Source organism: Cygnus olor, chromosome 3, assembly GCF_009769625.2.
Source record: "Cygnus olor isolate bCygOlo1 chromosome 3, bCygOlo1.pri.v2, whole genome shotgun sequence".
NCBI classification, from domain to species: Eukaryota; Metazoa; Chordata; class Aves; order Anseriformes; family Anatidae; genus Cygnus; species Cygnus olor.
In genome coordinates this window covers 114,853,473-114,878,909 of record NC_049171.1, presented here as the reverse complement: position 1 = coordinate 114,878,909, position 25,437 = coordinate 114,853,473, and the positions used below count along the sequence as shown (strand labels likewise).

Genomic DNA, 25,437 nt, shown 5'->3' with positions numbered 1-25,437 from the left:
TGACAGCCCTCACCATCTCCTCCAAAAGCAGGGACAGTACGACATCCACAGCCAGAGGTGACCAAAACTAGTGACCATTACAATGATATTTCTACTCCATGAGCACCCCTGAGGCCTCAGATGTTTGGGATGGAGACAGCTTCTGCTCCCAGAAGTCCCCTTTGCTGGACTTAGCCAGTGGGGGAACATCACTCCTTCCAACACTTGCTATTCAGCCTCCTTTCTCCAAAGCTGTTCTGCCTTGTTACTGTTTTGCTCCAATTTTAGCCATCTCTTACACGGCCGCTGAGAATCAGCTCCCCAGACCTCCCCTGGCAGAGCTAAATATGTTGGTGCTATAGGAAAAACAGCACCATATGGCAGTTGTTTGATCTCTAAGCAGAAGTTACAGTTTTTTGAAAACAGATGAGCTCCACCTGTCTAGAAAGTTCTCCCCCTTCCAGACACCGCAAGCTTGTTTGTGCACTGCACATGTCCCCGGTGTCCAGGATAAGGAAACTTTAGAGGTTTGTTCTAGGCAGTCACTAATTCCCGACACATTACCCACAAGCTGCAGCAGCAAGTATTTGTCTTGAAAGATGATCTAGGGTTGAATTTTCCTCACCAGGAACATTTCCAGTCTTTGATACTTAGACATCCATAGCCAATGTCTTTTCTCCTGCACATTTCATGGAGTATAGACCCAAATTACAGCCACTATATTTGCACATAACCTCAGGGACATTATATAGAAGACAGTTCAACATTCAACTACATGATTAGGACATACCACATTAATATTCTGCTTTTAAGAGCCTCGGACATTACCTTGGGCTAATTCTGCAGGCCAACAATTCTAGTCGAATGCATCTATGACATTTGTACCTACACTGAAATCACTTAAGTACAGCAGAAGGATTGAGCCTCTCCTGGGACATGCCGAGGTGCTCACTGACCTGCCCCACAGTGCCAACAGGAGACAGATGCCCAGTTGGGTACGTTTTGTGCCTCGCACGCTGGCGTGGACTGGCTGCATCTGTAGCACAAAAAAGGCCTAGCTAAGACACGAGGAGAGGGAGAGTAAGCATGATTTTCCTGCGCAAGATGCTGGCTCTGCTTTCTTTCTTCATGCTGTGCAACTATTTGCTAAAGGAAATCATTTTGCTAAGACGCTCCACTTCCTTTGTGAAATTACTCTTTAAATGCTGATTCTCCATCTGGTGCACAGCTCCAGATTTTGAAAGATATTTAGGGACCTGGCTCCCAACAATTTCAAATAGATGTCTGACTTGTTTCAAAAATTAAATTCCTCTGTCTTTACTTGCACATATGAGTTTAAGCCTTGATTTTTGGCAGGGGGGAACTACTATAGAAGTCATCTGGAAGTCACACAAGAAAAACTCGACCTTGAAACAAGATGCAGATCATTTACCTTGAAAGGGAGGTTTTTGACCACATCTGCCTCCTACACAAGAATAATAACAGTGCGTTACACCAAAGAGTTCACCTGTTTGTAATAGGTTCTCAAGCACAAACACATGAAAGACAAAATCTCTCCTCACCACACGTGCTGCAGAAGAGGGCTTACTTTAGATAAATTCACTTGCCTCTAACATCTGGCTCACAGGAAGCTTGGTTGCAAGCCCTACAAGAAGTACCTACTTCCACACTAGCTGAGGTATGTGGAGTGAGTGGAAGTAGGAAACTGCCTCAGTAAGGACTTTCCTATAGGTTTGCCTATTAAAGCTCCTATCATCTTGTGGGGGTCAGGCATGGAACCACAAGGGTAGGGCAGAAGGGACTGGAGACACCAACAGAGGCAGTGCTCTCTGGTCTTCATTGAGGCTCCTGGACCTCCACCCCCCACCACTGCCTTCACTTTAGCCCTCTGACAAGTCTGCAAGTCACTGATTAGAAAGATGCCTTGACAATAAACAGTCTTGATAGGGCTGAGCTGCTGACTGCTTGCACATTTTCTCCTTGTCCGTAACTTGGAAATATTGCACCTTCGCCATAGGAACTCCAGGAGTTAAATTTCCCTGGACTGTTCATTTTTAAACAGGTCTTTTTTATCCACACATTTTCACACTCACACCATATTTATACATGCATTCACATTCTGAATCCTTCAGGTTCTATAATTTAAAGGGAGTTATTTTAAAGATTCTTTAAAAAGGAAACACTTTTTGAGTCATCTATCCATGAAGTTGAGCACTTTCACTATCATGAGTCTATCCACAGAGGGCTCCAAGGGAGACCGAACCTAAAATGAATAGCTGTCCTAAAAACCTTTTGAGGTATGAACAATAATTGAAGACCAATCTGTAAGAATCTTTCAGGGCTGATGAATGACTTATTGGAAATTTGAACTAATCTCTCCATAGGTGAAGGTCCCAAACAGCTTTCTTGTTTTTTATATGAAGCCTGAACTCAGACATCATGGCAAAGGCACATAATGCATTTAGCACAAGAAATGTAACAAATCACTGTAAGTCAGTCATATATTCTACTTTTCTGTCACCATGGGATCTTCCAGAAAATTGGAATCTCACTGCAGCTTTCATTTCTCATCACAGTTCCAACAAATTGCCATGGAGCTGATATGCGGCTGTTTTAAATTTTCTGTTGAAGCAACTAATTCAAGCTTATCGTTCACCCTCTGTATAAGAATTAAGATTCAGCACAGTGCCAAGTTTTCTTCTTGGATATGCAAAGGTCCAAAAAGTTTGCTCCAAGAAATGATTAGCTCTTCCATTCACCCTCGGACCTGTTCATTCTGCAACCAGATGACTGTCTTCCTTCACATTACCCGAGCATTTGTGCACTGTCCCTCTCATCTTAGGATAGCGCTGGCACAGACTGAACCACTTAAAACCACTTAAAACAACATATTCAAATAAGACTGCACTTCTATATTCATTTCCAGAGGTCATTAAATAAAAACCTTTCATATTTGTTTTCTTAATAGCTTTGTATGTTTTGACACATTTGGGTGAAAACTAGCAAACTGCTGTATCTCATAAGAGTACCAATGACACCGATAACTTTGACATACAGCCTAAGTTCTGCTGGTGTTTACAGAATGGGGCATTTTTGGTCCCAGCAGCCCGACAAGAAACCCATATAAGCAGCAGTCACTGCCTGCAGACCACATTGGCACAACAGTTTGGGAAGGGCTCTGACAGCCCTCACCATGGCTCTGGAAAGAGCAGAGCATAACCCTGCTTTGCCCTTGGAAGCAGGCACTCAGGGAAGACAAGCAGCAGCCCATCCTTGGGGAGGCAGGGAAGCCAAAACCCCACCCCGGGGGAAGGCAACCCCAGTGTGCTAAGGGCAGCACAGCTTCCATCACAAGCTCCAGGAAGAGGATTTTCTTCCTGAAGGCAAGGCTGTGCTACAGAGGCTGATGGAAAAGTCATGGTGAGGAAGAACCACTGCCCTGGGGAAGAGACAGAGACTAGGTTAAAACCATATCCCCATTTTGGTTACTTGGGGTCAGAAAGAGAGCCCTGGTCTTTCCTCATTCCCCTTCCTTCACAAAGGAAACGTGCTTCTCCTGGCCCTTCCAGGTCTGCAATATTCATCTCCTCCATGTTGGGGTTTGATGCAGGACCAGGCGGTGGCTCCCAACCAAAGCGAAACCTGCTGGCCACCACACAAGCTGCTTATGTACTGCTGTCCTCAGAGTCCTTTTTATAGCCACCGCACCTGCTCCCTCAGACCCAGGGGGAAGAACAAGCAGCACTGGTGGCCTGAGGGAGTACCGCAGTTGTTTTGCAGCAGCTCAGACTTGTTGTACTACATCCTCAGCTGACAGACTTCAGCTATGTCAAGCAGCAGAAATTCACTGCTGCCAGCAGGGCAGTGCTGCAGGAAAAGCAGCCTTGGCTTTGACAGGGTGGGAGGGGAGGGAAGAGAGCTGAGGATTTTGTGAATTGTGCTGTGCTTCTGGCCTCAAACACTTACACGGCAGCACCTCAGTGGCTCTCACAGCCTGCCAGGATTAGCTCCTTCCTGAGAAAGTGCTGCACTTGGGGGAGAAGAGCAGCTGCAGGGACAAGTGACAATCCCAGAAATGCCATACCTCTCCCCACATCTGGGATCTACGGAAAGCTCTTCCTCCCACTCTTGCTGTCCTCCTCCCATTGCACTCCTTGGTGTCAGAAAAATAAGTCAAGCACCTGCTGAACACCACACTGGAGCAAAGGAAAAAGCACCAAGAAGCACTGGCACATGTGTCAAGCCAGGGCTGTGGCAAATCCATGCTGCCACACTGCAGCAATGTGTTGAGCATGGTGCTGTGTGCTTCCCATCCATGGCAGCCCCAGCCCCACTGATATATCTGCTGTTTTCCCACAGGACTCTGGTCACCACAGCTTTAAGTATATTGCTTCCTTCTTAGCACAGTATCCAAGAAGGAGGCAGCCGAAGAGCACAGAGGTCCGGGATTTATCGATTCAGACAGGTTATTTTGTTGGCAGGGTGCATCACTGCTCTCACCAGCTGCCTCCCACCTCCTTGTCCTTCCCCCACACAACACTCCTGATGTTTAGGCACTAACGAAGAAGCTTATAGGACTCTGGGGACCACTTATCAGAAATTCTATATCTATTTTAAAGGCCTGTTTCATTCACAAATGTAAAAACTTCTCTCCTAAGGGTACTCCTCATCAACTGATTTACTGGATAGAATGGATGCAATTTAGTTGAAAAGTAGAGAAATGTCTCTGCTGTGTTACTATAAAGAGAGGGGGTGATCAATATTCACCTGCGTACTTGCCCACTACCCTACAAGACAGCTGCTCCAACACATGGGAAGAGATGAGTAACGGCACAAAACAAAAATTTTATCCTCTCACCCCCTTTATAGGGCAAACACAACTTTAAAAAAGGCAAAATAGAGACTGCTAGAGCAGTGCAATTGTAGCCTGGAGTTTTCATCTGCCATTCACAACTCACCACTGCTGCTGGACAAACCTGTGCCTGGGCGAGCAGCACAAAGGGGTACTGATGAATTTCATCCACAAAGCATGACTTGGAGCAGAATGAGGTTGCTTTTGGTAGGTTATCCTGTAACCCACTTAAGTAATTTGGTATCAAAGGAGGCTTTGGTATTCTGCCTTCTGTAGGAGAGTCACAGACCCACAGAAATAACAAAGATAGCAGTTACCTTTACATACATACACCAGCATTTTGAGGTTCTCAACCAAACTAGACTCAAGAATGGATTCAGCAAACTTGAAGGTTCAGACCTCTAAGCTGGTTGGAAAATTCAGCCTCACCGGCCTGATATGCCCAGGGATTTGGGTTGCCTCAGGTCTACGATAGCTCCAGTTTTAATTTTGCCCTGTCTGGAAGAGACAGATTGACGAGAACGAGGATAAGACACGTTATCAGGGGATGGTGGAACCAACATCACATCCCTGCCTTCCCAGGCTGTCCACGTATGACCCCTCATCAATGCTGTGGGCTCTGGAACTCCTCAAACCTAGAAGGACTGAGTTTCAATGACTGAAAGAATCCTGAGAGATCTCTAAGGGAACAAAGTGATGGACTTGCCCAAGCCATGCGACTTTTGAAGACTTTACAAGTGAAGTAACCTGTGCAGTCTGCTCTAGTGAACCACAGGGAATAGAGGCACCTCTGTTAGCTGGTCTGCCAGCATTTCAGAGATCAATGCAAGTAAACAGACAACCGTCAAAAATGGGGAGGGGGGAAGTGTTAAATACTTGCTGTCAGGAGGGATTTTCCCCAGAAAGTAAGCTGAACAGTAATCCTGCCCCAGCATCAGTTAGAAACTGACAGCTGGTTTTCCTGAAAGCTCATTTAAGCTCTGATTCCAGCAGATCCTTACACAAACCTGCTGTGGGTATAAGAGCACGAAGTACTTTTCTCCATTCGCATCACCCTCCCACAGCTGCTGTGGGATTGCAGCTAAGAGCTGCAGAGCCCTTCAGAAAGGGACAGGAGACATATATGCAGCATCCTGAGTAGTCTTATAGCCAGCCCAACCAATGCAGTTGGGTTTGCACACAGTGAGCAGCCACCTGCCCCTCATTAAAAGCCTTGCTGTCGCCCACTCTTCCTGGGAAAGCTAGCTGTCACCATTGCAAAGAACTGACATTACAAGCTGGTGCCAGTACTGGTGCTTTTCCCTTCCTGGCTAAATAAATAACGACAGCAGTACCCTTCATATGAGAAGGAAACCTGCAATTAAGAACTCAGTCAGGTTCGGATCTAATTGGCTTCTCCTAGGGGAAGGGGAGACTCAGCAGTGTGTTGTGTATGCTGAGAACCAAACAGGACTCCAGAATATGATACCTTAGGAAGTTGTTGGGGTCCTTTCCAGCAGGACAGGAAGTGCAAGGGAAGAGAAACATACACAATCCACTGTCAGAAGAAAATATTTAAGGCTTTCCACCTAATGTTTACAAGTTTAATTTTTTGAAATGGATGCCTCCTCCTCTGAAGACTTGCAAATTGCAAGACTCAATAAAAACATGCCCTCTGAAGCAGCCAACTGCTGCCTGCCATCTCCCCCACACCAATACAAAAGCAATACAGAAAGTGGGCTAAATTACTGCAGCATCTTCCCTTGCTTTTTTGTTTTTTCCTCTTTTGTTTTATTTTTAGCTCTCTTCCCCCAGTTCCCAGAACAGCTCCAGCACACCCCTGTCATTTCAGACTCATTTACCCCAGCGGAGTTCAGATTCTTGTGATATTTCAAGTATCCCTAGATGGTGTCAGGACAGATTAATTTTATTTTGCTTGATCTCAGTACCCCTTTTAATTTTTTATTTACTTTCACCAGGCTTCTGAGAAGTACTTTCTTCTGAAGAGACGGATAGCAGAACCACATTGCACAGTCCTATTTCTTCTACCCAGAAGTTTTGATGCTGGTTAGGCAATGGTGCTACAGCACAGGTTACCCAAAATCAACCCCTTCCACTACCTCAAGCCAACAAACCACGTGTTCTGGTCTTAGACCACGTGTTCTGAGAACAGCAACAAAACACTGGGACTTCTTCCACCAGATAAACTATGGCTTGGAAGTGGAAGGGATAGTTGGGCAAGTCACCCTTTTAGTTAATTTCCACCTGAAATTTCTATCCTATTATCCACTGTTGATACAATTTCTCATTAAACTACCCTTGAACCTTAAACCAGCATGTTCCCTGCAGCAGGCTTCAGAATATTTTCAAGCCTCCTGGTTGTTTTTGACTCATGGAAGAGCAAACTACAACACCATAAAACAAGCAAACAGCCACCAGGCAGCCTTCCTGGTCTCATAACCATCACTGATGTCTCTTCCATAACCAGTAGTCCTGGGAGAACAAATGGGCGAACCTGACAGCATGTAGGTTGATTCCCCAAAACTGAGCTCTCAACTTCACTTACCTGAAATATGCAGCACTATGAAAGGAAAGACTTTATATTTTGAGACATAAATCTAATCCTCCTTTCTCAGATGAAAGCAGCTAATTAATAGATATTTACAGGCAAAGCTCATTGCACTAGAACACGGGTATTGTGATCTTCCCGTTCCCTCACAGCTTCCACAGAGGATGAAAGATTTGAGCCAGATCTTGACCTAGGATGGGAGCCATCAGAAGGAATCTGCACTTGGTTGGCCTAGGTAAGCATTGAGTGTTGAGGGTTTCATTGACATTGACTACTGGTAAGTAAGCTTATCTGAAAAATACCAGACCTAACATAACAAAGAATATTTTTTAAGATAAGAATATTACATTAATGAATCACGGATTTTGTCCTGCCAAAACAGGTTTCTGCAAGCAGTTTGAGAACTGTGAACCAAACTCATACCTTTATGATGGGTTTTTCCAACAAAGCTTGTCTGGTTTGGACCTTGTCCTTCCTTGCCCCTATTCAAAATAAGCTATAGACACTTTGCATGCACATACACATCTGCAGAGACAAAACCCAATGATCCAAGACTGATAATGACGGTTAGACCAGCCCTCCCCCAACCTGCACACTGGCTCAGAGCTACCACACCAAAGAACTGGCCCTCCAATGCCCCACGTCCTGAAGCCATTGCCTTCATGGTCTTCCTTAAATCTGGTATTTTAGGCTTGATGGCCATTGGGAGTTTCCACAGTGCTTCTGACCCCTTTTTCCTAAGGAATCTTCAGGTCTTCATCATGTGGGCTGAACTAGTGTCCACAACAAAACTTCTTATTTGAAGAGTTTTTGCTACTTGGAGTCCTACGCACAGCTGCGTTACACACAGAACATACATCTTGCCATGACATGCTATGAGCCCACGGGACACTGGGTGAGCATTTGACCCAATGAGCTGCCTTGTTCCTGGTTTGTTTGTGGGCCACTTAGCAATGCAATAACTGCACTGTCCTACCAAGCATTCGTACCACAGGACAGCTTCACACACACCCAATAACTACACTGGGAGACTGCAGACCACTTGCTTACAGCAGAAGCCCTGAGCCAGCTCATGAGAAGGAGGCTTCAAGGACCACTCAATGTACAGTTGTATTCAGTTTGTGGAGCACAGGTTTTCTGTGCAAGGACACTATCCGCATGCAACAACATACATGCACAGGAAACCTGTGCTGTATGGCTCTGGTGGTAGTCTAGCCTAATATGTAGAGTAGGAGCAGTAATGAGGAGACAGAAAATTCATCTCTTCCCACCTGCTTCATCCCCCAGTAAGGCAGTTACAAGACTCTCTCTAGAAAATCAGCACCAGAAAAGATTGTTTCCTCAGAGAGGCTGAGTTATGACCAGCAGCATATCAGTGTAAATACCTCCAGAACTCCTGAATTAAAAATAACCATTACCTGGTACAGTCTGGGAGTTCTCAGCATACAGGAAAAGCCTACTGAAAGCAGGAAGGCATAGAGCAGAAATGACTATTTTCTACTGCCTTCTGCCAGGCATTAGACTGCAGACTCACTGGGCAGGGAATACCTCAGTCATTGTATTTGCACACGACAAGCTGTGCTCAGTCTTGCTTTAGGCACTACTGCCATGCTAGTTATTTATATGAGTTACCTTCAAGTTGTGATACACCCACCCCTCCCAAAGCCCCAGTGCTACCCCTCTGGGAAAGTGCTATAGACCAAGAGAAAAAACAGATGCTTTCTATAGTGTTTAAAAAGTCAACATATATAATTCAATAACAACAGAACTGTAACTTTAAAAGATTCAGGTTATATCCTACTGAATTCTCCTGCACTGAGAGACAACCACGTCACACACTGCTTTACTCCAGATGCTGTCCCATAAACACTGACGGGGGCAAAACTACAGTTTAGCTCTATAGGATGACTCGCAACAACAACAACAAAAAACTCTGCTGGAAGCCTCGTTCTTCCCTGCATTCTGATTTTTAGTGCAGGCAGGTGGAGCCAAGGGCTCCAGCCAGCACAGTGTTTTGCTGGCTAGGGATGCAGCAGTCTGAACAGAGATTGCTCAGAGAGCACAGGGAGGGTTGCTAGCAGATTGGTTTTGAAAGATCTCTAATACAGCCAAAAGGATAGAATTCATTTACTCAGAAAAGACGGACCATTTTCAGTAATATCAATAAAATTTTCAATCTCTACCCCCAAATCCCCACTGCAAATTTAGCAGGGATTTATTATTAGCTGGCTGAGACATGCAATTAAAATACAACGTTAGAAGATACCTAGGTGAATTCAGCACCTTGTGTGGATATGTAGCAACAAATTTGTTCTCCGGCAGTGTGTGGGAGAATTCCTCCCTGCTGTGGATTCATACCCAGTACCAGGCAAAGCTCCTCCAGCTTATTGCCAAATAAGCAGTGGGACTGGTGCATAGGATGGCAGCAGTCCCAATCTCTGTGCAGGAAGAAAACAGTGCCAGTGCTAATTTCTCATACAGGTAAACTAGATGCATCTCCTGTTCTCCAAGGAAATGTCATGCCAAATATTAATACACACAGGCTGCTTTTCCCTTCAGCCTGTGCTGTATTGTTTTCTGTTTATGGGTGAAGATAAACAGAAAGGTGCAGAGCCTTGACCCTCTCCCAAGACAAAATAACAACCAACATCCCCCCCCTACCATTACATAGAGTCAAATCCCAATACCTTTGCTCACAGCCAGAGTTTCCTTCAGCTTTTAATATGAATAAGGCTGTGCAAGGAATGATGACCCCACACAATGAAGTTTTAAGTCTGTTTTGTTGAGCAGCCCCTGTGCTAACACAGGAGGGCACAGCAGCACTGCCCTACCCATGCAGGGTCACATCCCTGCTCCTAACAGAAGCACAGCTACATGGGGAACAAGGAAAGCAATGGAGAAACCAAGAAAAATTCCTGGGAGGACTCCACAAAGCTAATCAGGCAGAAAGCTTAGCATATGATCCAGCTCCCCCGACACCAGTAAGGCAGCTCCTGCACTGGCCAGCTCTGTGCTGTCGCAACGTTTCGTCCATTTTCACCCCCTGCGGCTGGAGGCATAATGCAGAAAGCTGGGCGTTTAAATAGCTGAGAGCTAGAAAGCCAGGCTCTGAAGGACCAGATCACTTCTAATTTCTTTGAGTACTGTGTGTTTGGGGCTGGATTCCCAACGAAGTCAAATAGCTGAGGTTTCTGACACACCAGCACTGCTGAAATCTCCCAGATGAATGATTCCTGCCTTGAAAGGACCTTGGCTCCAGCGTGAAGATATTTCTGCCTTCGCGTGATCGATCCTGCAAGCCTGCTGGGTTTGTGCAGAAGATCTCGGATCAGCTGAAGGGTACGTTCTGCAGAGAGGCTCCAGCACCGAGACAGAAAGCAATGCACGTAGCAAGGCACTGGGGCCACATGCCAGGTGACTCACAGGAACGAGGGGAAGCTCAGAAACCAAATGCAAGATCTTAACTACTGTCTAGGCCTTCCCTGCAGACCTTTCAGACTCAAGGGAGTCTTGTGGGGCATGCTTCCAGCCCTCTGGAAATAGGAGCAGCTCAGCTCCCTCTGCAGCACAACAGCCACAGTCCTCCCAGCCCCAGGGGCTCTGCACCACATCGGGGCATGGCTGGGAAGGCAGAAGGGACATCCTGGAGAAAAACAGGAGGAACACAAACAGGATTTTTCATATTTAGACTTGCATGAAAGCAGATGTGACTGTGGGCACTGCTCAGCTGAATGTGTCCCCTGCTTTGGAGCCAGGGGTGAAGCTTCACCCCTTCTCCTCCTTCAACTATTATAATCAAGAGCCAGATATAAACCTAATCACATCTTAACCAGGCTTACATGGGTGCAGAGTGGTGGAAAACCCCACAGGAACAGATCATTCCTCCAAACACCTCATAACTGTTTCAGATCCACTACTGATGGAGTTTGGAATAAGAACAAGAGAAAAGCAAATGCTCAAGCGTGTTTGGTATTGAGGGATATTTAGTCCTGTGACAGCACCCAAGTAGTGCTGAGAAGTGGAGATCGTATTGAGCACTCTGGTGGGGTTAAGCCTTTGAGCAGAATCCCTCCCTTCCTTAGGGGGAGAGAGAGATAACCAGCATAACCAGCCAATAGATACACCAAAGGCTTACCCCCCCCCCCCCCCCCCCCGACGTAGGAAAAGACAAATAGCAAACCATAAATCTAAACCATGACCAGGAAAGGTGTGGGAAAGAGGCTGCTCTGCCTTGGAGGTGCTCCAAGGGCCACCCCACCCTTCATTCCTGGAGCAACCAAGGAACCCCAGCCCCCTTGCTAAGCACATGACTACAGAGGTGATATCAAATCAATTTCCCACCCACCTCCCCCTGCACCTTTTCTTCTACCAAGACTCACAAAGCCTGCAGAGAAGCACATGAGGAGGCCCTGGCTCCTCTGCCCAGCCACAGAGCCACAATGACAGCCTTGCTCCCAGCACAGCAGTCAAGGCCTACAGCACCCCATGAGCCCTCAACAGTGAGCAATGGGAGCACCAGATGCAATGGTCTACTTCAATCTCCCAGTTATCTGCATCACCACGCTCATGAGGAACATATTATTCACAAGCTATGGCTTAAGAACCATTGCTTCAACTGTAGTAAGCAACACTAAAGTAACAAGCCAAACAGAATTTATATGCATTATTTCTCTAGTCACCTTTTAACTCCACCTCTTGCTTTGGAAAGATGCTGGGAGATGAATGAGGAAGCACCAGTCTCCCTGGACATCTTTCAGAAGCAGATTTGATACAAGCCAGACAGGTGCCACAGGCCTGCTCCGAGGCCAAGAGCAAGAGGCAGCACTGCTGGAGGCTCTGGTGGGAGCTGGGAAGGCAGCTGAGCCACATAATGAGGGCTGTAATGGGCTTCACAGGGGTCACATGGCAGGCACATCTACCTGGGGGTGCTCATTTGTGGTCTGTGCAAGCTCTGAGGGACCCCTCTTAATAAAGGGTCTTTTTTATTATTATTATTTTGACAGGTGAGAGCTACAGTCTAACTTGTGGGTGGCTGCTCAGACAGTCATCCAGTAACAAGGATCTCTCCAGCTCAGGAAACAATCTATAAAGAACTATTTAAGTGATCTAACAGCAATCCATACCATCCCACAGTCCAGAGCTGTCCACAGAAGTCCACAGGAAAACTCCTTTGGATTTTGGATTAGACCTCTACTTTGTCCAGTCCTTTGTTTTCTTACACAGCAAGAGCACACCATGATCAGACAAGATGAGAGCTTTCCCCCAGTGTGTTAACACACCCCAGCCTGACCTTCAGCTCCCCCTGCCAAGCCAGGACTGGGCTTGGCAGTAGTGCAAGCTGTCAAGTACCATCACGCTCAAATGGTTGGTACCTGTGTGAGGTGTGTAGGGGGAGTAAATGAAGAAATGTAGATGAGGCAATAAGCTGACATCCCCCAGGTTCAGCTGTGTGTTATTCACATGCCCATGCGAAAGCAAGGCGTACTAATTACTCAAGAAAAGCCCATATCATGCATATTTTTGAAATATACAGGCCAAAGAACACTCCTTAAAAAACACTGGGAGCAAGAATTGGGTTAAGAGAAACAGCGTATTCCTAAGTTGAGCTCTGGTTCCTCAAAATAATTTGAATGTTTTAGGTTTTCATGAGAGAAGGTAAAAATATTCCACATTCAGAAACTGGGGATTTCTTGACAGATTAACTCCTCACCTGCAAGTTTCTCCAGCAAGTTTCTCCATTAAAAAGTTATTTGCAGAACACAAGGAGGGAAGACTGGAAATCGAAATAACTCTCAGGAAGCTTCCAGGACAATTTTCACTTCCATTTAAGATTTTGGCCAAAAAGCAGAGAAATCACTTTTTCCAGTCACGCTCAGGTATATTAAGAGATCGACCTGTAAATCCAGAGATGGACTTTCAGTTAGACTGATGCATAAAATGCATTTTTGCCTTAAAACAGGGTGAGAAACACTACCAGGTATAATTTAAACCTACTTTTACAATATATGAAAGATGAAGGAAGACAAGGGTGAAAACCTTAAGCTAAATATCTTGCTGCTGTATCTCTAAACTCAGCCTTTCTATTGTACAGAGTAAGCCTGGCCTCCTTTGAGTCACCTGAATTATTCCAGATGCACAGCCATGTGATGGAAAGTCCAAATCATTGCCCAGAGGAGCACTTGCTGTTTCCCCTCAAGTAGGTTCCCTGACTGATATATTTCCCCTTTGGGCAAAGATTAAACAGACTCATCAGGTATTCCTGAGAGCCCTCGGTGACAAATGAGCCTCCAAGAGGATGAGCAAGCTCACATCTTCCCTTCATCCAACAAACAGAAACCTCCTCTCCAGGCAATTGCCCCGTTGCTTTCCAGGCTCTCCTCAGAGAGGTAAGTTACAGAGGCAGCACCAAGTCCCACTGCACTGAGTGCGGGCCAGATACATAGTAAACAGATTAAGAGAAAATATTTACTGACTTAATGGGGGGAGAAAAAGCAATGGGAACAGAGGCTCTCAGGGAAAAATACAACCGCAGCAGCACAGTGTTTTCTGTATGCCACCACCAAGGACTGTGCTGCTTAGCCTTTACAAGGGGAGGTAACGCTTCCATACCTCAGCCCAGAGCACTAACTTTCAAGGTGGAAGTGACTTTTTCCAGAATGGTACACAAAGACTAAGAAAAAGCCTCAGGTCCCTGCCCTTCTCCTAGAGCTTGGCCTCTTCCACTGCTCTGCACAGCCAGTAGCACGAGGCTTGACTGAGGAGAAAGCACCATTTCTTGCACAGATGAGTGTAAATGAAAACCAGAGGAGTTACCCAACAGTCACAGCTGGGTATGTACAATAACCTTGTTCTGATGTGCAGCATACACTTGTGGGCTCCATAAGGAACAGTAACTCAGCTTGTCTGACATATATAACAGCATTAATTAATCTAATCTGGAGCAACAGCTACCAGCGAGCCACACAGCCTGTGTCTGCGTACACTCGGAAAACAGATTAGGCCCATCAGTCCAAGCCCTCCGCTTTTGAATCCCCTAGGCCTGAAGTCCTTTAACAGCTCACCTGGAGCTGGACTCCAACTTCCTCCTCAGAGGGACTCAGCTCAACATCACATTTTCCATTGAAAGCAGCAGCAGGGAATGGCTTAGGGAGCCCTAGAGCAACACGGTCTCGTGGGCAAAAGAGTCCCTGGGTCAGTGCCTGCGTTAAAAATCACATCAGCATGCTTGTCTGGGCTGCACATCTCATGTCATTTAGTCTGAGGGTGATCTGAAATATTATTGCATGGCAATCAACAGCTCTCAGATAAATATTGCTAATACGTGGGGAAGCCTTTATTTTTTTTTTCTGGATTATTTCTAGAGGTGCCTGAAATGACTGCAAACTATTGCATCAACACTGTGCCATTCTTTCCCATGCATATCTAAGTACAGCCTATCCCCTTTGTAACGTTTTGTCATTCCATTGAACCAAAAATACAAATAATAGGGAGAGGGAAGCCATCCAACAACCTCACTTTCAGCTTCCTGAGTCATTTAGCCTCAACTTGAATTTTAACTACACAGCCAGGCAGCAGCACTAGCTGTTACATCAGGGCTTTGGAAGCAAAGGGAAAGGAGGAGGTGAAGCAAGCCCAGGAGACAGCCAAGAGGAAAACATCTTTAAAGCTCCCCTGAATCAGTGACACTTACCTGTTTGTACTGTTTTATGCCTCTGGGTTTCTCTGAAATGGAGAAGAGCAATTATGAAGTGACCCACTTTCCTCCTGTTTAGTGTAAGGAGGAAATGGGGGGAAGGGGAAGAAGGGGAGGAGAGGGAGAGTTGCAGAAGGAGAATATCAAAGGGGAGAGAGGGAAAGAAACTTGCAGAAGGTAGGAGGGTAAATTGTGATGACCCAGTTTAAAGGAAGAGCAGGAACTAGACCTACTAACAGTCAACACCTTCCCACACACTCCAAGGAAAGGAAACAGCAAGGGAGAGGAACAAACCTATTGCTCATAGCACTTTTTTTGTGCTACAAGCTCATTACTCCAGGACAAACCTTGCACAGGGGAAGCTCCACAGCAAAAGAGGGGACTGCTCCCATCACCCTTTTTATCTGCTGGTTTGGTGGGTCAAATTCCATATGCGAGGTCTCTATTTCCTCCCTTAAACCCTCACACAGTATGACCAGGTGAGGCTCTAATGAAGTCAGTAGTGCTGCACCACTTCACGCCAGCCAAAACTGGTGAAATAGATAATGTAGTAAATATATGTATTCTATGTGTGGCAATTATAACCATAAAGGAAGGATTATCCATTCCCTTATCTCCAGGTGATTGCCAGCTTGCTGAACCCATCACAGCTCCACCAATTTCAAAGCCTACAAACCATGAATTGCACTTCTCCATCCTGTAAGTCTGCTCACAGTTTGAAATAGCTGGTGTTTCCTGCAAGTGAGCAATATTCCCAAAAGTATAACCACATTTTAAGTATACAATAAACCAGCAGGTTAACTTGCACTCACTTTAAGCTTAGTGGTCAGACACAGTAGATGGCCACAGTTATGTGGGGAACTGCAAATAAATTAGCATTGCTCTACCGTATTTCTGTCCTCACATAAAAATTAGGCAAAAGAAACAGAACTGTTTTACTCAGTAGACTGTTAAATTTAACAGTGATGGGACATTAAAGAAGCCTTCAAAGGACAAATTTGAAGGTCTGTTTTCCAACTACTACCCTACATCTTTGTTGTTGTTTTCAGAGGCAGAAAGTGCCCCCGATGCTGTAGGGCAGTGAGTGCACAAGGCACTGGCCCGCCATGGCTGCTGGGAGCTCAGGGTCCCTGCTCCAGTCGCTGGCTGGGTTGCAACTGAATGTTGAGACTTTGTTTCTGCAGCTCACAGCTTGAGGTAGTTGGAGCTGGACTCGAAGCGCCTGGCATTTCCCTCCTTTTTCCAGGCTTGGAGGTAAGGCCCATTTGGGAACAGCTTTACCCAAACAGGCCTTACCTGGATGGTGCTGGCAATGCCCAGCAATGCAGCTGAAGGAGCAGCAGGTGTTTTGAGATCAAACAGAAATGCCTTGTGCCTTTAGGTGGCTTCAGGTCTGCACAGCAGCTAGGAGCGGTTTTATCCCAGGCTTGATGTTCACACCTCTCAGTGCAGCCTTCTGTCCTTTCTTTAATTCAGCTGTTAGACAAGTTTTGAAATGGTTCCCAAGCTAAAGTCACATGCACAGGAGAGGAATTCAAATCCAACAAGGATTTATTTTATTAAAGCAAAGATTGCTTTAATGAAAAATGGAGTTGAACCCTTACCTGCTGTCTCTCTCACAGGCACTGACACACTTGTGTGTATACCCACTTTTGTCCATAAAACATAGAATAAAAGGTCCTATTGTCCCTTCCTCGCATCCCATACCCTTGTCACTCTCTCTGTGCCTGGTTGTGACTTGCGCAGAGCCTTCTTCTCACATCAGGAATAAGGCGAAGTTTTATCGTGCATCCTGGTAGCACACCACTATGGGGCTGATTCTGAATGTGGAGCCTCCTCATGCTACGAGACTTCTCCCTAGGAGAAGGAAGGCTCCTCTGTCCCTCTCTGCCATGCTTGCTAGAGTTACCCAGTTGGCGGGGATGTTTCCCTTCTGGAACCTGAGGGTCTACAGCTCATCCCTCTGAGCCTGAGGACAGCGGCCTCCTTTTCAAACGCTTCCCATGACTTGCTGTAGAGCCTGGCCTACAACCTCCATTGGCAAGGCTCCTGGAGACCTCAGGCCAGTCACACCTCCATGCCAAATCATAATCCCCAGAGATTTGATTATGCTGTGGCTATTGCCCCTTTACATGTTGGATAATAGATATTAAAGACTGGCATTGTGGGAAATGCCTCGGTCAAAGCACGCTGCATAGCTGTGGGAAGGCACCCAGCCAGGGCTGTGGGATGTGGGGTCAGCAGTGGGCACTCAGATCCACTGAATATTTAAGTCCTAATTGTTCATCAAGCAGCTCATCAGGAATCAGATACCAAAGCACTTTGGGATGTGGCTCTGCATGTCTGAAAGAGTAAGCAGGAAATCAGTGGGGACTCGTCTCCGAGGGTTTATGTTAAAATCTTATTTTAAATCTCTCTACTTTTGAACAAAAGCCTCAGAGGAATCTTGGCTTGGTTTGAATTGGGGCACCCTATCATCGACAGGTCCTTAGAAAAGCCCACAGATTAACTGTATATCTAGAAAGTCTGAAAATGCAGAGAAAAAAAAGTAACTTGGGCCAGCTACTCCCTCAGACTTGACTAGAAGCAGCCTGGGGCACACAGATGCAACTGCCACTGATGGCCAAAATTCACTAGTTACATAAACAGCAGTAAATTCCACAAAATGATTAGAAACTGGGCATAAAGGGCTCAATCCTCAAACTGGTCCAATTGCCCAGCCTTTTAGAGGCTGGGGCATGGTTTGGCATCTAAGTCCAGGAAAATGCAGAAATCGGAGAGGCTATGAAATGTTCACTGCCAAAGCAGGCGCGTTTTTCTCCTCTCCTTCTTTGACTAGTTCAATTAGGATTTATTTCCCATCCACATACTTGAGGCACAGATGAACGGCACTTGGATAAAGAGGGTATTTCCCTCTGCTCAGAGAAAATGGAAATGCCTGGGGCAGGTGGAGGGGACTGGGGCAGTCTCTGTGTTACATCCGACTTGGGGAGAGCCCGGGAATTAACATCCAGGACCTGGCGGCACTGCTCAACATTTTGGCATTGCGCTTGCTTTCTGCCTCACTGCACAGCTCTGCAGCATGCAGGCATGCGGGCTGGAGGCTGAAGGTGATTCTGTGAGCAGCCAGCGAGCTTCCACTGTGATCAGACCTCAGATTGTGGACAAAAAAGGGTTGTTGTTTCCTCCCTGCTAACGTGCTGCAGGCTCTGCCCTTCGCTGGCTCCTGGCCGGTAAGACGGGAACCCACAGCATGCCACTCACACAAGCAAAGCATGTTCCCCGTCTCATTATTCATGGGCTGTGCCCACAGGTACTAGTTGTTCAGCTTACTGAACATTTGCCTGAATAACTGGGAGGGAGCTGAATCATTCTTAGAGCAAATTCCAGTTTTCTCTCTCTTCCTACTTCATTTTCAGGCTTCACTTCTCACAGCTCTCCTGTACCCAGCGTGAAATGAGTGTTTAAATACTATCAGATAGAGTCAATAAACTCCCGATGTATTTTTTTTTTTTTTAAATACCATCCTCCAATGATGCTAGCGAATCAGCTAAAATTGCTTAGTAGCACTTATTGCGAAAGAAATCCCGGTGCTGTGGTGCAAAAGGCTGCCCCCCTCTGCATCTCCCGGGGTAGAGGCATAGACTCTCTCAGCTTAAAAATAACTGTAGGAAAGGTAGCTGTTCCTACTAAGCTTAATGGGCAATGTTCGTGATCCATTTAATGATTCTGCCTTCTGTTGTTTTGTTAAAATACATGATTTCTGCTGCAGCAGAGCTTGAAAATTAATCTTAAATGGAACCCAGTTTTCTCACTGGAAACCTACCTCTCCTCCTCCCACCCTCTCTTCCTCTGTCTTCCTTTTGCCATCCTTTAGCCCTCTTTCTCGTAGTTATGCTGCATTTTACTTTGCCTTCACTGCATTTTCCTCCCAGGCTTTTGACACCAGGAGCCAAATTCATCCCTGCTGGTATCCAATGGACTGAAATTCTTCTCAAAGGCGTTATTCAGCTGAATCCAGATGCAGCCAGGATTTTGCAGTGCTGGTGGCTTAGTCAGAACAACAGTTTACAATTTCTCTTTCGTTTCCCTTATCTCCCGTCAATATGAATAATTAATAAGACCTAGTATTGCTCTCTTGAAAATCGTACTTCATTTCAAAACCACCTATCAGACAAGCTGTCTGAAAATTTCTTCTTAACTTTCTGTGTGCACTAGGAACTCGCAAGGCACAACGCATGCACATGGACAGCCTGGATTTCAGACCGAGTCGTGCTCTGGGATTCCTCCTGCCATCTGCACTGCACGCCGAACTGAAGTGATGGGTACTCTTACCCCATGAGCCGGCCAGGAAAGGTTTGCCTTCCCAAACTGCCATTTATGATGCTAAATCTGTGCCCTCGTCAGGGTGAAGAGGGCTGCTGTTCCAGATTCCTTGCCTAGGAGGGGGGGGTGTCTGCAGAGCGTTAATCTTACGCTGCCAGTCTGCCTTTACAGCCCTTAAACCTGACAGGTTCTCTCCTTCCCTGCGGTTTTCATGTGTACAGCTCATTAGATACTCTAATGCAGCAGGGAGCCCCTCTTGCCTGAGAATTCCTTTGTCGTATATTTAGCAAACTTTTGACTGTTTCCTTCCAAATGAGACTGAAGGACATATTTTCGTAGGAGAGGGTGAGAATTGCAAAGCACGATCTACAATCACGTTTTTCTGTGGGGAACTACAGAGCAGGGGAGGAGGAATCACCGCAGCTCTCTCCTTCCCCCCGCGCCTTCCCTCCCGTCCCGCCCCCACCCCCGTACAACCATAACACGAGATGAACACGCTCCAAAATACAGCTGCATAGCCTTCCCTCTCTTCCGGTTTTCCCTGCCATGGCAAAAGGGAGAAAAAAAAAATGATTAGGGTAGAATTATCGCTAATGTGGGACTGATATTTTGACTCTCTGTCATCCGCAGACTATTTAGAAAAGCCTTTAGCAGGGTGTCAGAGTTAAACATAGCCAGTGCTCGATGATTGCTCACAAGAGAGGCTCAGGCAAGGAAGACGGAGGCATCTCTGCTCGTCTGTAGGTCTGGATGGTTCCACAAACGAACGCACGAAGGCTTGTGGAATAGAAAGGAAGGGATCACTGAGGTTACGAAAGAGTGTCGCACTTCAGATGCAATCCCCATCCTTCATTAAAATCTCCATTAAGAGATACCTTTTACAAAAAGACAGCGTTTTGTATGAAATTAAATGATTTCCTCCCCATTAGAAATCACACTAGAGACAGCTCCATTTGCTCCAAATTAGGTACACGCTGAACGAATATTTTAATTAATCCGTGATAAATAAGCCAGTCTCTTTCCTGGAACAGAATTACCGTTTTCCTCCTCGGTGGCAGTGGGATGTTATCTCTCTGCCGTTTGCATGCACGTCTGTGCCTGGGCTTTTATTATTGTTATTATTATTTTGTCTTATCTTTCTCTCTCTTATTTTTGAACCTGTCCCTCAAATGATCGGTTACAGCACATGTCCTTAACCGTGGATTTCCTTGTGTTTGGCTGTTCTTACTCGGGGGGGGGGGGGAGGTGAGGGGGAACAACCAGACCAACGCACCCAGACCCCCGGAAGGATGCTCCGAGAAATAAAAAGAGGGAGAGAAGGAAGAATTTGCACATAAAAATAGAAGCCCACGTAGACTGGCCATATATGGAGTACCGGGGACTTCGGAGGGATACCCTCTTCGGACCACCCCTTTGGCGGAGGAAATGGCTGCAGCGGGAGGCCCCCTTCCCCCCTCCCCGGGCGGTTCAGCCCCCGGCCATGGGGCCAGGGCCGGGGCCGGGGCCAGGGCCGTGTAGGGGCGGCGGAGGGGCGGCGGGGCCTCCTGGCCGCCGGAGCGCGGTGCGGCGGCGGCGATGACTCAAAGCCGCCCGGGCCCCGCTCTGCCCCCCGCCCGCTCCCTCCTCCCCTCTCCGCTTCTCCCCCCCCGACCCCCCCGCCGGGAAGGGCTATTAAAAGCTGCTGACGTAGGAGCGGACGGCCATCTTTGATGAGGGCACGGCTCCCGGTCCATTGAAGAAGGAGCCCCGCAGGTCAGCAGCGGCTGTCCTTGCCTCCCAGCTGCGGCACCGAGCACCGACCCCGGCGGAGCGCTGCACAAACCCAGGTACGGGCGGGGGGGCACCGGGGGCACCGGCTGCGCAGGGGGGAGGGGGCCGTGAAAACGAAGCGAGAAAAGGGGTGATTTAAGGAGGAACCCGCTAGGCATTTTGTCCGCAGCCTCTCGGCTGCCGCAGGGCTGGAGGAAGGCGAGGGTGCGACGCCGCCAGCCTCATCCCCGGCTGGACCAGGGGGGAGGGAGCCGAGATCTGCCTCTCCGCCGTGCCGGGCTGCCTCGGGGGCGCCGGGAGGCCGGAGGAGAAGGGGAACAAATCTCCTTCCTCATCCCGGGCCGGGAGGAGCGGGCTGCGGGCTCCCGGGGGCTGCGCTGCGGCCGCGCGGGCACTGCAGCGCCCTTCCCGCAGCGCGGCGCCGTCAGCACCGCGGACAGCGGCGGCGGCAGGGGGCTTCAGCACCACGGACAGCTCCGGGGCACCGGCCCCTCGGCACCCGGGGGTCGGCCCTTCAGCACCACGGACAGCTCCCGGGGCAGCTCCGCGCGGGGCCCGCCGCAGGCAGCGCGCAGGCGGAGGCGGGCGCGCTGCAGAGCCCTGCGGCTCCGACAGCCCCTCAAACACACACACCCCCCTCGACAAACAACCCCCTCTTACTGCCCCAAGCTGGCTCTTCCCCGGACGGGACCTCGGGCACAAAGCGTTGTGGGTTTGTGGGGTCTGACGGTGCCTCGACGCGATAATTTTTTAAAAATTAATAATAACAATAATAATAATAATAATAAAATGTATATAGGGTGGGATGGCGGAATTGCACGGCGTTCGGCCGCTGTCCCAGCCCGCTGGTGGGTGGCCTAAGGGCAGCGGGGTTACATAACCCTCAGTCTGGGGGCTCTGCAGCCTTGGGACAGGGGCACTGAGCCCCCTACGCAATGCGATGCCTCCGGCTCCCCTGGCCCTCTCCCCTCCGTCTTTCCTGCTGCCCTGCACCCCAGTTTTCCCGTTCCCCTGGGCGCAGCTCGCTACTGGCAAAGTTGGGAACTTTGCCGCTTGCTGCAGGGCGAATAAACAAGGAGAGAAAGGGGGAGCGGGCTGGGTGTCCAGACATTGCGCCGCGTAGCTGCGTCAAACGAGGGCCACGGGATCTGCCAGATTTACGTGCTTGGCTTGAGTAATTGCTGCTGGTTTCATTCCCAGCTGAAAAGGGGGCGGGGGGGGTGGGGGGGGGGGGGAAGGCTGGTCTGCGGTGGAGCCCGGGGTGGCACAGCAGCCCCGCAAACCGTACCTGGCTGCAGCATCCACAAGGACGTGCCTGTCCCTCTCCTCCCCATGCCGTCCTGGCTCTGCGCATGGAGCAACTCTCCCAGCACCACAACAAGACGAGGCTGGTGTGGGGCAGTCACCTCTGTGGGGTGCCAGGGAAGGGCTGGGGCCAGCCGGGAGGGTGCGAGTGCTCCAGAGGGTATGGCTGGGGAAGCCACTCCGTCCCAGGGCGCCCATCTCCCTGCATGTCGCTGCATCATGGCCAGAGGTGCCAGTCTAGGAAAAAAGCAGCAGTGGTTTTCTGTTGCTTCTGCGTAGTGCAGAAGGGGTCAGCCAGGCGGACACCGCTGAAGAGTTTGATACCTAGGGCAAGTGACAAAGAGCCTGCAGAAGTCACAAAAAAAAAAGAAAAGAAAAGAAAAGAAAAGAAAAGAAAAGAAAAGAAAAGAAAAGAAAAGAAAAGAAAAGAAAAGAAAAGAAAAGAAAAGAAAAGAAAAGAAAAGGTGCAAGCAGGACTGTTTGGAAAAGCAAGAGCTTGAGGCTGCCGCTGAAGTCAAGAGGACTTGCGGAAACTCAGCATGTTACGAAACAAAATGCAGCTAAATAGCAACCCCCGAATAAATGCAGTTTAACTTTCTTTCTACAGCTAACTAGAAAATTAGAGTGGGATATCCAAGAGCAGTCAGGACCAGGCCCTGTGACCATTGCACTCACGGGGGCAGGAAAATAAAGAACAGCAGAATCCAGCCGGCACTGAGCCCTCAAAATATATCTAATGAGACACAGCTCCAATTTGCAGATTTATTGCACTGGAGGTGGGAGCTGCTTTTCAGGTCAATGGAAAGCTTTTCATTCATTTCCATACGCTTTGGGCATGGCAACAAATAGCAAGATTAAATTGCTAAGGCAAATAAAGCACAGTCTATGCCTAATGCTTGCACTACTTTAACTGAGCAAGGTAACTAATCAACATACTTCCCTCTTGGTATTAACAACTTAAGCAATTTTTAGGCTTTTGTGTCACAAGGCTACAGCTTCTGCATATGTAGCAACCCTCGGGGAAAAAAGGAAAGTATATTGCAGAGTGCAGAGCTCACTTTGTTAACAGTTTCTTTTCTCAGCAATGTAGGAAAGCCTAGGAAGAGAAGGAATTGGTTTACATTTACCCTGGCTCTTCACACAATTACTCTTTTTCTGATAATTTTTCCTGAATCTCTCATAAGTCTTTATAATATAATCACAGTACTTTCATTTATACATATCTAAACACAGGCACACGCACACATATTTCAGAGATTTCTAGGGTTAGAAGCCAAGTAAAACCACAACAAATGTAGACTGACTTTGGCCTTCACTATTTTTCTACCTGGGAAGTTTCCTCCACCACTACAAACACAGTCATCTTTGGGCTGGGTGGGTGCCAGGTAACCTGTAACAGTAGAATTGTTTGAGCTTTTGAGAGCATCTAACGGAGAGAAGAAAAATGCATTGCTTGAGAACTGCAGCAGGATGCAGGGCTCAGGCAGATTACAATTACCTCCAGGAAGCTGGACTTTGGAGCAGGCACAAGGGCTCACATATCTACTCCTGGGAGAACTGGATATAGTTTGTCGAGGCCATCAGTTGCCAGAGAATAGTTAATTTCTTTTGCCCCGTCATTTTTGAGCCTTAACGTATATCTGTGCCCTTAGCTTTGATAAACTCTGTCTTTCTTCCTTACTGACTTTGCAGATTCAGCTCCTGCATCGAATTACAACAAACACTGAAATAAACAAATTGTGTTCCTAGCTCTCGTCTATCGCCCCTTTGTTACTGCCTCCACAAATACGCAGATACGCACTCCCACCAGCAAAATCTGCCTCTCATCAGATGATAATTGTCAATATGCTGTTCCACATCCCACTGCATTTTCTAGGACTTTGCTTTCTACTGGGCACAAACAGAATTCAACTCCATAGGCTCACAGTTGTTCCTTCCTGCTTTACAATCATCCTATGGCTGATGTTGTGAGACTCAAAATGGCTTGAGCATTAGTGGGTTGGAGTGGCCTAGAGGAAGTGTTTGGACCATTTGCCCTGGTATTTGAGAACGAAGTTTAGATTTGCCTTTACATCTTTCATTGTTTTTGCTTGCTATTTCCTCCTCTCTTACCTCATCTTTGTGCCCACCTGCAATCTTCTTTTCCTTGTTTTAAAGAGCACCATAATGAAAGAAACACAAACTTGGACAAAGCATTAAGACCCTGATGGGCAGAGAGCTGAGTGTGGACTTCTGATTTTGATTATTCCAAGGCGTCTTATCCAAAGCCAGATGAAATCAAGGAAAATACTTCCAGTGGTAACTTTGGATGAGGCTCTGAATAAGCTCGTCAGTCAGGCTGCATGGTGCTAGAGATAAGCACAGGGTATGGAAAACATCTTGCTCCCAGCAATGGGCACGTATTGATTAGCCCTGCAGTCCAAGAGGAAATCCTGCACGTCATTTTGTGGGACTTGTAACAGAGACGACATTTAGTAGTTCAGGTTTTTCAAAGGGGAAAAAAGTGGTGTGGATATATCCCCTCTGAAATACAGTGGCACACTGTAATATTAAAGAGAATTCAATCATTGCATTGCATCTTTTTCTTTTTCCCTTTCCTTCCTTCCTTCCTTCCTTCCTTCCTTCCTTCCTTCCTTCCTTCCTTCCTTCCTTCCTTTTTCTTTTTCTTTCTTTTTCTTTTTTTCTTTCTTTCTTTCTTTCATTCTGAGAGATAAGGTATCTCATTCACTGAAGAAAGCTGTATTCTAGTACATGTGGAGAAGAAAGAAATACTGAGTAATTAATCATGGTTGTTTCTGGCCTTTGAAAGCTTTTTTTTTTTTTTTTTTTTTTTTAGCTAACAGTGCACCATTTCTCTTTTTATAGGGGATTTAACTTATTATTGGGCCACACTGTTGATTGGTGTGCATTGGCATACCTGAGTGCTGCGTTACACTGCAGGCTGATGAATTCCTGAGCTGGGGC

At 47.2% G+C, this 25,437-nt stretch overlaps 1 protein-coding gene and 1 long non-coding RNA gene across 3 annotated transcripts in view; one reads left to right on the top strand and one right to left on the bottom strand.

The window, feature by feature from the left end:
• Positions 1-25,437, bottom strand: part of LOC121068640 — a 150,385-nt gene that overhangs the window by 45,548 nt on the left and 79,400 nt on the right. The window lies entirely within an intron of this gene.
• Positions 21,072-25,437, top strand: part of SNAP25 (synaptosome associated protein 25) — a 62,429-nt gene continuing 58,063 nt past the window's right edge. For both annotated transcript variants that reach the window (XM_040553989.1, XM_040553990.1), the window contains exon 1: positions 21,072-21,224. The gene's annotated coding sequence lies outside the window, so the exon portion shown is untranslated. The remainder of the gene's footprint in view (positions 21,225-25,437) is intronic.